This window comes from Molothrus aeneus, chromosome 8 (genome assembly GCF_037042795.1).
Source record: "Molothrus aeneus isolate 106 chromosome 8, BPBGC_Maene_1.0, whole genome shotgun sequence".
NCBI classification, from domain to species: domain Eukaryota; kingdom Metazoa; phylum Chordata; class Aves; order Passeriformes; family Icteridae; genus Molothrus; species Molothrus aeneus.
The window spans coordinates 17,661,846-17,674,744 of NC_089653.1; the positions used below are offsets into that span (position 1 = coordinate 17,661,846).

The window sequence follows — 12,899 nt, forward strand, 5'->3', positions numbered from 1 at the left end:
AGTAAGGCTGTACAAAGCCCACAGACAGAGCCCAGGTCTGTGAACTGAACTAAATCCCTTCCAGTGCCAGAACAAGACAGCCTCTTCCAGCTGCAACCTTATCATGGGATTTGCTGGGTGGTTAAAAAGTCTGCATGTGTCTATCATATTTTAAGTGCCCCTGATGTAGTTGAAAGGCCAGACAACCGTTTCCAGATGGCTGACAGTCACAGGCCAGCTCCCAGTGCCAGAGCTGACACCGACACAGGCTGGCAGCAGCGCAGCGCCCGCGCCGCTTCCCTTCAGCGGGGTGTTATTGCACGCCAGCCTGCTGGCACGTGTGTGCTGCTTCTGACCATCCTTCCCCCACAACAGTGCTCTGTGCCACCCGAGAAGAAGGGACTGGCATTACTGAAACCCACAGACAAGGCATTCTTACCACACTCTATAAAGAGCCATTCATCCCCACTGTATCTAAAATAGCCACTGGATGCAATCATGAGATGAATACGTGACTGTGGATTCTTTTAATCACTGCCTTCTTGCACAGACAAGGAAACAGTGTCCAGCAGTTGCATCCTCACCCGTTGTCCCTGTTCTCAATTCAACAATCAAGTGTTGACCCTTTCTGTCCCACCCAATATTAGGCCCTTCATTTCTAAAAGCATTTCAATGTTTAGAGACTTTATGAGAAATTTAGAACAACAGCACAAAACTCCACCAATCCATTTCTATGCACTTGCAAGACCTGTATAGAATCCTATTAAAGGAAATCCATCACAGCTTTCTACTGCCAGAATTACAGCAGTAAAGTCCAGCTATCATCCACTAGCTGCTCATTGCCAGCCAAACACAGTCAGCTGCAGAAAGCTACTGAAACAGAGTGAAGTACCCAGGTACAGGAAAATGGTGCTTACTAATGAGAAACACTTAGAACTGCACAGGTCTGCACAGGTTCCTTGCTCTGGAGAACAGGCTGACTTGCAGTGCCCTTCTGACCTACTCCTAAATGATTACCAGTTTTTACTCCAGCATGTGTTTCAAAGCCATCTCCAAGTGTCTAGTAAGGGAGAGGGGAGGCCCAAGCCAGCAGACAGCAAAATTCTGTGGGACAAAAGGTGGTTTTGAAGGAACCTGGTGATAACAGGAGCAATACAATGGAATGGATACTGGGATGCTGCTGCATACCTACAAGCAGTAAAAGAAGCTGCTATAAGAAGTTCCCCAAAAAGGGAAATAAAATTCAGGAGCATGGCCACATCACTCATGCTAACTGACATGTCACATTCTTCAACCCAATCACATTTAGAAGTGGCTTCTGCCTTTTCCCCAAGCACATGGTCTTTGCTTTAAATTAGTTTAAACAGGAGCTGATGAGATGAGTCAAGTGTGCTAAACAAGGCCAGGGCAACTCTGGTGCATACGAGCACTACTGTAAAACCTGAAACACTCATGAAGATAAAACCTGAAAGAAACAGTAGTTTTGATCAGGTATCTGTTGAAAGTGAAAGCTAGAAGAAAAAATTTATTTATTTATCAAGCTAAAATATCATTAGTCCTCATGGAAAATCTACTGCTGGAGAAAAAGGCAAGCATCAAACCTGTTGAATTTCACATCAACAGCATCCTTCACTGCAGAGAGGAAAACCCACACAACTCCACCCTACTCTGCTCCATGTTTTCCAGGACCCGTAACAGCTGACTTTCTGGTTTCCTTCTCTAAATAGCTACAATTACAATAATATTCAGGGACATTTGCTCTCCCAAAGAGCAGATGAAAAATAACTACAGACAAATAATTTGAACATCTGTAGAGTTAGGTTAATGGAGAGATAACTACATATTTCTCCATTAATCATTTTAAATGGCAAATGCAAGTTTGTTTTTTCTTTCTCAATTGAAAAAAAGAAAACTACCTCCTGTTCCCAATGCAGCAGATGTTACAAAGTCAAGACAAAAATCTCCTCCATTTTCTGCTCACTTAAAACAGTTGGCTTGTTCAATTCCAGATAGTCCCATCTTTAGCACAGGCTCCCACACATGGGCTGTACAGCACATCAAGATGTTCACAAGGTATATAAAGACTAAAGATGTCTTCTGCTATTTCTGAAGTGACAGGAACCCACAAGTGACCAAAACACTGCTGCTTTCCTCTTAGAGGACCCAATGATTCCCTTCAGTCTCTGGGCTCTACAGGCAGCAGCACTGTGCCTGGGAACAGGCATGGTCCCCTCTGCGTCACAAGTGACCTTGTGCCTGGCACGGTGCTCCTCCACTGGCTGTGCTCTCTCTGAAAGAGGCATAAAGCCTTGAGCTCGGAGGAAGTTACACTCCCTGTTTTTCAGGGACACATGCTATTCAGTGAATGGCATTACCTGGCAAAATTACCATTATCTTACAAAGAAATAATCTGGTACAAGCTCACATCCCCTACATTTCCTGCAGTTATCAGAAGTCTCACATCTCAGCAAGGCCAGCTGATCTCTCACTGCCTCATTACAGACAACAGAAGTCAACCTAAGAAATGAAATCGACAAGTGGCTAAAAAGTACTCAGATCCCAGTCTCAGGAGATGTGAAATACTTCAGCTGAAAAGGCTCCCTCTTCCTTGCTGTGCTGCATCTGCAGCAAAGCGACATAGGTGTCTTAAAATGCTCAACCTAACAGCTTCAAGCAGGAAACAACAATGTAACATATATAATGTTCTTCCTGTGCTCATGGATTGGGTTTTCTGGGGTAGGTGTGGGTTTTTTTTAAAGGAAAAATAAAATCTTTAGGAAGCAGATGCCCACCAAGGAGGGCATCTTCTCTGCCTAAAAAGAAGACACTGCTGGAAAAACTGCACCCTACTGTATTTAGCTGGGGTAAAGGCTCAGCATAAATGAAGAGCAAAGTTGCTACCATCAGTGTCAGAACAGCTGGTCTCCCCCCAGAATTACCTCCCCAAACACTGATTCTTTCCGGACTGGCAAAACCACTTCAGTCTCTGATCTTGTCCTACATGCAGGTTATGAATCAGAAGACTTCTCTAATTAGAGATCACCAGTGGAATTAGAAGGTAGATTATTTTTAGCAATTGTCTGATTAAGCTGGAGCTGCACTCAGTTGCAAATTAGTTACTGCTTTTTCTAAGACTACATTTTACACTTGAATTTCCAATACAACATTTAGTATCTCGTCAAAAACCATCATCTACCAGTAAAGATGAAGTAGCTATCATACACTCAAGAAAGTACTTAACATCTTCAAGTTTCTCACTCAAAGCCTAGAAAGAATGGCTAGGGGAGATGAAGAAATCTGGAAAGGCAGAGCCATCTTCACACACCAGCGGTGAAGGCATTTGCAAGCTGGAGTAACCCATCCCTCTGCAAGCTGTCATGCTGGAGTGGCATCTTTTCTAGAAGGGGTCGTAGAAGGCCCAGAGACAGTGTAACACACTGTTTTATTGCTCACCAAGTTAAAGCATGACTTAGCCTGCTAGTGATTTTTTTTCTTTTTTGGCATGTTACAATAAAGGAAGAAACAGAGGCCCACAGAAGAAAGGCTTGGCTCAGGAATTTGCCAACTGTCCTTGACTCAGAGGGGTCGCTGGACACGGGGAATAAACAGCATCTCAGAAAAGCAGGCCTGTGCTGCAGTATGTCCATGTTACTGGCCTTGGTGCGATGCTCTGTGTACAGGCAAGTTGCTTTCCACTCCCATTCCCTGCTGACAAGAATTACTTTCAGACTTGAAACCCAACAGTTTCATCATCTTATTAAATTCCCAATTCCTGGCTCAGATGTCTCTCATATGCATTAGTTAGATTACATCAACCACAAAGACCTGCCCATGAGCCACACAGGATATAGCTCAAGAGCAATCACTCAGAGGTTGGATCATCAGCTCTCTGAGTTTCTCTTCCCTCATTCATAGAAGCAGCAACCTGAACTGTGGGACAAGGCATAAGTGTATGCTTTGTAGTGTCATGTGGAAAGGGAGATAACACCAGAGCATCAGGATGCAACTGGAAAACATGCCTTCCTTGAGCAGAGCATCTACCCTGAAGCAGAACCATCCCTGCAGCCTCCTCCCACAAGGCACAGACAGCAAAGACAGGCTAAGCCAAACCCATGTCTTACAGAGCAGAGAGCCTTAATACAGCAGCTAATGAGGACTTGAAAAGGCAGCTGACAAACAGCCAAGCAGCATGATGCCTGCAGGGCATCACAGCCCTACCAAGTCTCTGCAAAACACCTGGAGTTCTGCATAGTGAGAGAACATGCCAACTAAAAAACTTCCCAGTAGGCAAAGACGGATGAGACAGACTGAACACGTGTCCAAGCTGACAAGTAGAGCTCAAGTAGACAGAAAGCAAACAATCATAACAAATATCTAACAGGACACAATGAAAGATCACAGCCAAGAATAAAATGCACGACGTATCTAATTCCCTCTCTATATAAGGAACTGATCCTGCATTCTTTGTTCTCAGGCTGCTGGACCACATGATGCCATGCTTGCCAGGGTATCACTAACAAAGGAAAGTGAGTGAGAACTTGTATCTTGAATCACACATGTTGAACTGCAACTGAGCTGGGATCCTTGCCTTGTGGTTGGAGAAGCTGATATCAACACCACCAGTAAATAAAAGCCTAGGTCTGGGGCAGATACAAGTGCTTCAGGGTCCCCAGAACACCAGACACTCGCCATGGGAGATTCTGGGAAGAAAAACACCACCAAAAGACTGCAAAGCATATGTCAGATTTACCCTACTGCCTTTGGTATGTAAATATACAGAGGAGATGCTTCCACACTTCACTAGCAGCATCTCAAATGCAGCCTTACTGAGCAGGGGTAAAATGCAAGGAGCACTTAGGCAGACTTAGTACGAGGCACAGGGCTCTGGCAGGGCCATCTCCTGCTGCTTTGGAGTTGCAGTTCTAATATATCACTTGTACACTGCCTCACTAGAAACAAAGCCACACATTTCATTTAAGAAAGTAATCAGATGGATTAGGAAAGATCAAAGAATAATAATTTTAAACTTTTTCCCATTTGGAAATTACAATAGTGTTGCAAATTCTCCATGATTTCCCTGGAAAACATCACAGGGCAGTTTCCCTATACTTCCAGGATGGCACATAAAAAGATACTTATCTCTAAAAGGTCTCAGGAACTGCAGAGCTCGGCAGGTGTACTAGAGCAGGACTCCTTTTCATACCCTGCCAAGGCATGCAGCAGCACACACAGAACAATACAGAGAGCTTTCAAGCCTTGCAATTTGGCAATGATTGGTGAGAACTTCTGCAACATCAGAAATACTCAACTTGAGCAGTCTCAGTACGAGCTACCCTCCCCTGTCAGGTCTGACCCTAAGATAAAGGGTGTGAAATAGCTGAACATCGCTGTCAAAATAATCACAGAAACAACATACATGCCCCACACAAAGGAACTGCTTAGAGGCAATATATAATTTTCACGCCCCTCAAAAAGAAGATATTTCAAGGCTTCAATAGGAAAACACTGCATAAGAACACCAATGTGTTTAAAAGGCTGAAATCTGATCTTGTTTTTATTAGCTTCTGCTTTATTATGCCAAGAGCAAAGTTAAAACTCCCTTCCATATTTTAATCAAACCTGCTACTGTTTTTTGCTAATTCCTAAGATCAAGCCAGCCTGACAAGAATCATGTAATTTTACAAGGGTATCTCTCCTCCCTCCACCCCCTTAGTTTTCAGACATTAATTTTGTGAGGAATCTGATGCATCATACCAGCTCTAATTTGGTAACAATACTTTGAATTTCTCCTAAGCTTTCAGAAGGCCTTGCAGTGGAAGAAGGCCATTCCACAGCAGAAGGATTAGCACAGTCTGAGATCCTGCATTTGGTATCCCGTGGTTGTAGGTTTCATAGGGGCCACTCATCCATGTGGCCCAGCTTATGTTTAGAAAGTGCCATCTCCATGGGCTTCAGCACAGGGCAAGGCTGCAGTTCTCAGCTGTGACATTGCAATTTATTTTCCATTCTTTCTGCAACATCTAAAGTTCCAGCAATTACGTGACATTTAGCCAAGAGGTTCAGAAGTTACTGGCAGTGTGATTGCATAAACCTACTTCCCCTAAGAGAACAGGTTAAAAAAATTAAATAAAAATCCAAGAACCTTACAAATATCATGATACAGATGACAGCTGAGTTACAGGAAACTAAGGTGTGCATAGGTGAAGTAACTGAAACGGGAAAAACAGGCCAGAAGCAGGAAAAAAGACTCAGATTTCCTGTCTCCAACAAAAAACCCCTTTTTAGCTGCAAGGGAACTTCCTCTTCTTTTTAAAGCTAAGCAGATTTTTTTTCTCATTGAAACAAGACAGCATTTAGTTCAGTATACATTCATCATGTTTGGTGTAAAAAATCCTTTCCTCTAGAGATCACTTGCAATGTCAAAGAGCAGCAAATCTTCAGCCCACCTGCTTTTGTGGATTATATGCATGCGCATACATACAAACATGGACACATTTTACAGAAGCAGTTTCATTGTAAATCAATGGTCACAGACTGCACTAGAGAAAAAACACTGACAACAACTGTCCTTCCTAGTCCTGGCACCTACAGCTCAGATTTGGCAGGCAAGCTCAAGATGATTATTCTAAAAGCTCTAACAATAATCACAGTTAAAAGGACATTTTGGATGCAGAACTGCAAGGGGAACTCACGTCATTTACTAGATGGGAATGAAAAATCAAAGCCTACTGTCAACTTCAGAAAGAGTCAGACTGCTCCCATGTGTGTTTTCTTCTCTGTCATCACCTATGTAAACTATTACCTCACACTCTTCACATTCCTCTGGTATGCCAGACTTCACCACGCTTGTGTATGATGAACCAAAAAGCCACTGCCAACTTTCCCTTTCTATCTACTGTAGCAGAGCTCATCCTGCTGTAAAATGCAAGTCCCTTAAGAGTGGTTTGCTGAAGGAGGGCAATATGCAAGGAGACAAAACTACAGTCAGATAGGGCAAGCAGAGTCATTTGCAAGAATTTATTGCTATAATGTGGCCCATGTTATGAAACCATGGCAGAGCCCTGTATTCCACCACTTCCTGTTCTCTAATCCATCAATCTTCCCATAAATATTTGTATGCACATAGAAAAAAAATACATAAACAGAAATATGCCACATTTTTCCATTAGCCTTTCTCTTCTGACTGATGCATTCATAGTTACAAGAGATTATAACAAGGATTGGCATAGTAGTGAATCACCCCCAATAGCACACTGTGCTGTTACAACTAGAAATAGAGGGATCAGAGAGATTAATCCTCTGTCCTGGATGAGACAAGGAGTCAGTGACAGGGAAAGCAAATATAAATAGGCAGAGAAGGCTTTGTCTTCCTACAGCACCCACTGGTGTAGAAGGAGTCTCTTCAACAAAGAAATGCTTTAGGAGACCTTTATGGGTGACATTAACCAAAGACATCCCTTTTGAAAATCCTGCAGTAATTTGGAGATGAGGGGCTCCCACCAATAATGCTGTGACATCACCTTCCCTCTTGCAGGAAGTAAAGGCCAGGTCCACTGCCAAGAGAAGTGCTTACAGTAGAAGATCTGACTGAAAACTTCCTCAGTATTTACCTGGTGCTATAGGGGAGGTTGTTTAGAGTCATTTTGTTGCTTCCTTCAGTTAAGGGTACTCAAACAGTCCTCTAGAGGCAAAGTTCACCTAAATCCCATGTCTAGAAGCCAGTTTCTAGTTTCAATACTAGGAGTCGTGGCAATGTGTGGACCCCCCCACATCGGTGTAGTGTGCCCATGGAATTTCTTGTGTAATGAGAAAGGAGAACTTCTCAACTCTAGCAACAAGAACAGAGGCACAACTCCCTTCCTCAAGCTGCACAATGGCACAGAGTTATTAGCAGTAAGTAAGTCTGAGTGACAAATTATTCTGGTCGTTAGAATCAACAGCTCAGACCCAGGGGAAGCCTAGCTATTTATTCAGAAGCATTGGGGTTTTCTTCCCTGCAGATACTCTTCCTTACAGGCCCAGTACACACACTAAAGAGGAACCAACAAGCTTTTTGAAAATGAAGCACATTTGAGAGAAAGAAAGGCACAAGGGATTAGTATACTTTTTAAAAAATGAGCAACTTTATGTGTAAACTTGAACCATATTCTTTTTTTTTCTTCTTTTTTTGGTTTGTCACTATCTTTCTTTCCTGCCCCTATTAACCAATTAACCCTTTGATTCAAAGAGAAAGCTTCTCATCCTGTGTCAAGGACATGACAGAAGTCAAACTACCAGCTCAGGAAAGAACAGCTGACAACATTTTTATTCCTTGTAATGAACCTCTTATCTGGATGGTGCATAAATACATGATTTTACTGAAGCCCAAACTCCATCTTAGCTGAGGTAGCAGTGACCTGTTAAATGATGTTTTAAGTCCAATGACTGTTTCCCCAAGGAGAAGCTCTGGTGCTGTTGTTCACCTGTAGCCTCACCTGCAAAATGGACTGGTAACATGTAATTCTCTCCTGATGCCCTCTGAAGGGCAGATATCAAGGCATTCCTAACTGATACACAGGATTTACCTACCCCTAAAATATACAATATTTATATTCCATATGAATTTTGGCCATGCATTTTGCAAGGTTTACAGCTGGGATCCTTAAATGAGTCTTCAGGGATAAAGTGCTCATCTGCTGCCTTTATTTCATACAACTGTGGAAAATCTCAGCCACACTTTCTAGAACCTTTCACTATTTTCCACCCATGACATATATACAGATTACACATAGGTAATATACGTGTATTTTATCTAAAATTTCCAACACTGCTTTCAGTTGAGGCCAATCAACCACAACATTCTGCCAGGTCAAACTCAAGATTTGCTACTAAGCCCCCCCACCTTGCCTGCAGGTACCAAATGTTGAGCTCCAGAGTGGCACTCATTTTAAAAGACAGAGAAGTTTAACAGTCATTTACAAACACCTTTGATCCAGATCAGCCCAAACATGATAACCAGCAGAAGATATAATAAAGGCCAGCCTTCCTTCTCAGTCCCTGGGGAAAAATTGCACTAGAAACTGCTGAGGGTTGAGAGCTCTTGCTGTTGGTGAACGGTCTGGCTGTCTGGTGATGAGTTACATTTAAGAGTAACAAAGCTCTTAAAGCATAGCTTTAATTGCAAAAAGACCAGGCTTCCAAGGGCTCTTGTCCATTTACCTACCCCAGAATCAATAAACAAACACTATGTAATCCATTATTTGGTTTTTTTAATGCTTCACATGAATGTGGATACCTTGATAAATCCCACAAAAACATTGTGGGAAATAGTGAAAAATAATCTGGCTTAGAAATTAGGAGTTCTTTTGGGAAGTTTTCAGTAAAATCTAAACAAAACTAGTAAAACTGACCCTATCTCAGCGAAGAGCATTTCAACAATGTGGAGCTGTGAAAATTCACAGTGAACAAAGCCCATCCAGCAAGTGTAATGCCAGCTCTGCTATGCTACATCGAGCTGCCACCAGATCTTTGCAGTCATTCCACAAGTCAGCAAAACAGAAGTCCCAGCAAACCCTGCATGAGCTCTGTATCACTATGGAAATTAATACAGTGAATGAGATGTGCAATCTACATGGTTCACACAGCTCCTGCAGCAGCCAGCACCAGATGCTCCCAAGAAAGAACTGGCATGAGCAGTAAACGGATAACTTATCCCCCAGGAAGATCTCCCCTCTAATACCTTATGCCCTGGAAGGGAAGTTTTTCCCATATTTTAAGTTTTTCATTCCTTATAGCCTTCTACAGCTTTCATAGTCACTATTTGTCCGCCACACACAGACACAGTCCAAGCACAAGGTTATTTAGGGTTCCTGGAAGTTCCTTCTTTCAATGCCTGTTAATTTTTTATGGTCCATCTACTGGCTCTTAAAGAATGCTAGTTAAACACTTCTACAGGATCAAGAGTTCCTTATATTTTTGGGGGGGAAGGTGGAATGGCAGAACAAGAGCAAAACAAAATAAAAAACAATTAGGAAAAAAAAGAAAATATCTCATTCCTGTTTTCATTTTTTCCTGGCAGATAGCCATGCACACTGCATTATTCACGCTTTCTGAAGCTAGCTATCAGTCAGGTCCACTGGGGCTGACTGAGGTACACAGCAGAAAAGATCCATAGCAGGAAACTGCTTTTTCTTATGCAGCAGGATCAATTCAGGGCTTGTAACAACCACCTTCAACTCCTTCCTTGAGCAGCATTATTACTGGAAGTTGTCACATTCCTGCAGTGCCCTGCCTTCCCCACTGATGTCAGTGTTTGGAAGAGCAGTAAGGAAATGAGTCTGTCAGACACTTTGGTACATTGCCTAAAGTACCTGTGACAGCCTCAGCAGCTGGGAAGTCCTTTCACCCTTGAACATGTGAGAGTTGCTTGTCCAAAATGTTGGATCTAAAATAACAGAAGTTTAAATAAAAAAAAAAAAAAACCCAAAACAAATGAAACTCATCCTGAAAATATAGAAAGTTCATCTACCTGAATTAATGCATCCTCAGAACAGCAAAGACTGCGCAAAAGCAGCCTGGGAACAGGTGTATTTTCTAACACTAGACCTCACCTAAACACCTGCAACAATTCTAGTCCCATATCCATACACTGAGGCACGAAAAGCATGCAGCTTTTCCTCCAATGTGACACCCCAAAACAGAAAATCACTTCTTTTTAACTAGTTTATCTCTATAAGCAGAACTTCTGGCTAGGGCTAGCTGAAATCCAAGTTAAAAAAAAAAAAATCAAAATAACCACAGAAAACCCAACAACAAATACTCAGCGAATTGTTACTTTCTTAAGTTTACATTAGACCTAAGTCACACCAAGTGCCCAGCAAAAGGCCAGTTGTTCAGACTTCCACAGTCCTACCATTTTCAGCAATCACAGCAGAACCAAGTCTCACTTTCTCAGAGCAGCTACAAGGTTGCTCTGAGGAGAATCTGGCACCAAACAGTTTGGGCTACAGCTGAGAAGCTGCTAACAGCCCCAGCAGGTATTATCCATCCCCCTGAGCCAGGAACATTGATGTTTCCAGGAACCCTGGTCCTCAGGCAGGCTTTGCAGAACTCTGCATCAGTAGAAATTGATCAATGTTGATAGATTTCAAACAAAATGTCTTAGGACTAATAAATAAAGTGTTTTACAAAGAAAACTTTTCTCTGAAAATGTTTGACGAGGACTATTGCTAGATCAATCTCAGCCTCATCTGACACTACTCCAAACCAATTTTAGAAGCACAAATTCATAAAGACTGCTGCTGCTTCAGCTGGAGCGTTACTGTCAGACCGGCTCTCTCCCACCCCCATCTTCCTTCCAGTATCTCTTTCCACCTCCACTCAAGCTCTAGCTAAATTGTCCTTCCTATGTTTATGCTGCTGGGTTATTTCACAGATTTGCGATGCTTGGAAATAGACCAGTCCTCTGCCCACTGCAGAGCTGAGCCGTGCCCTCTTGCACTGCAGTCTGAGACCAACTGATCTGGCATTGGCACACTGTAATTCTCGCTTTGCTTGCACTTTCAGCGTACAAAAATGAGGCGAAGTTAAAGTGTTACAGTTTGGAATAACTCGAGCATTACTCTGCCTGCCAACTAGTTCCATGAAGGAATTCTGACTATTCCTTAGTCCGCCGTGAAACTTCACGATTCCTTACGAACGCGTTGCTACCAGCACACCTTGTCCACTGTTTGTATCTCTGTTCCACGCTGCTCACGGAACGCGAATTCGCGTCCTCCTCCTAACGGGACACCTGGTGCAAACACGGTCCCGTTCCCACCGCTGATCCGCTCTCGGTTTCCCTGAGTGCAGCAACACCAATGCACAGCCAGCAGCAGCAGCTGAGGCTGTGCAGACAAAGACGGCGGAGGTGGGAAAGCCTCTTACCAGGGAATTAGGTGCCGCCTCCCCAGCTCCGACGGCGGAGCAGCCCTGAACGCCCCGCGCAGAGCGCCCGCCCCACGGTGCCCCCCTGCCCCGGCCGCCGCACGGACCCGCGGGGAGCCGGGCCGGGCCGGCCCCACCTGCCGGACCCCGCGGGGCGAGCGGCTGCCGGCGGGGCCGGGACAAGCGGCGGCTGCGGGGCAGCGACCCCGGGGCAGGCGGCCCCCGCACCAGCCCGCCCCGGGCCCGGCCCCGGTATCCGGTACCCGGCCTCGCGGCGCCGGAGGGGCGCCGGCCCCGGCTCGGCCCCCCCGGAGGAAGCGGCGGCTGCCCGCGGCCAGGGCGGCGGCCGAGCCTACCTCGGTGGTGCCCCGCACAGGGCCCGGGCCGGCGGCTCCTCCTCCGGCTGCGGCGGCTGCTGCTGCCCATGCCCGGGGCCAGGAGGCGGCGGGCCGCGGGGCTGGGAGGCTCCTGCGAGGCCGGTCTCCCCCAGCTCTTCGCCGGCTCCTGTTTACCGCGGCTCCCCGGGCCGGGCTGCCTGTCAGCGCGCCGCCCCGCCCCGGCCCGCCCCCGCCGCCATGGCCCGGAGCAGCTCGGGCAGGCGCGGCGGCCGCTCCGCAGCGGGACGCGGCTCTCCCGGCCCCCGATCGCCTCCCCCTGGAGCCTCCCGCTGGAGCCTCCCGGAGCGCTCGGGCTGGCGACGCTGCGGCCCCGCTCCCCTGGGAACGCGCTCCGGGCACCTGCGCGGCGGGCGGGCGGGGGCGGGACCGGCGGGGACCGGGAGGCGACAATCGGCAGCGGAGCGAGTGCGGTCCGGCTGTCCCGAGCTCAGCCCTGCCTCCCGCAGCCGCAGGCGGGGGTGCTGCTGTCACTGGGGCTCAGGGTAAAACGGCTCGCGCTTTAGGACGTACAATAAAGCATCTTAACTTCATAGGGTGCCATTTAACTTTTTAAAATGTAGGGATGTTGAAATCCTGAAGATGGCTAATAGTCATCGTCGTAAGGTGTTTTGTATTCAT

At 45.5% G+C, this 12,899-nt stretch overlaps 1 protein-coding gene across 2 annotated transcripts in view; it reads right to left on the reverse strand.

The window, feature by feature from the left end:
* Positions 1–12,367, reverse strand: part of MARCHF8 (membrane associated ring-CH-type finger 8) — an 84,509-nt gene extending 72,142 nt beyond the window's left edge. For both annotated transcript variants that reach the window (XM_066554955.1, XM_066554954.1), the window contains exon 1: positions 12,240–12,367. The gene's annotated coding sequence lies outside the window, so the exon portion shown is untranslated. The remainder of the gene's footprint in view (positions 1–12,239) is intronic.
* Positions 12,368–12,899: the final 532 nt, after the last annotated feature.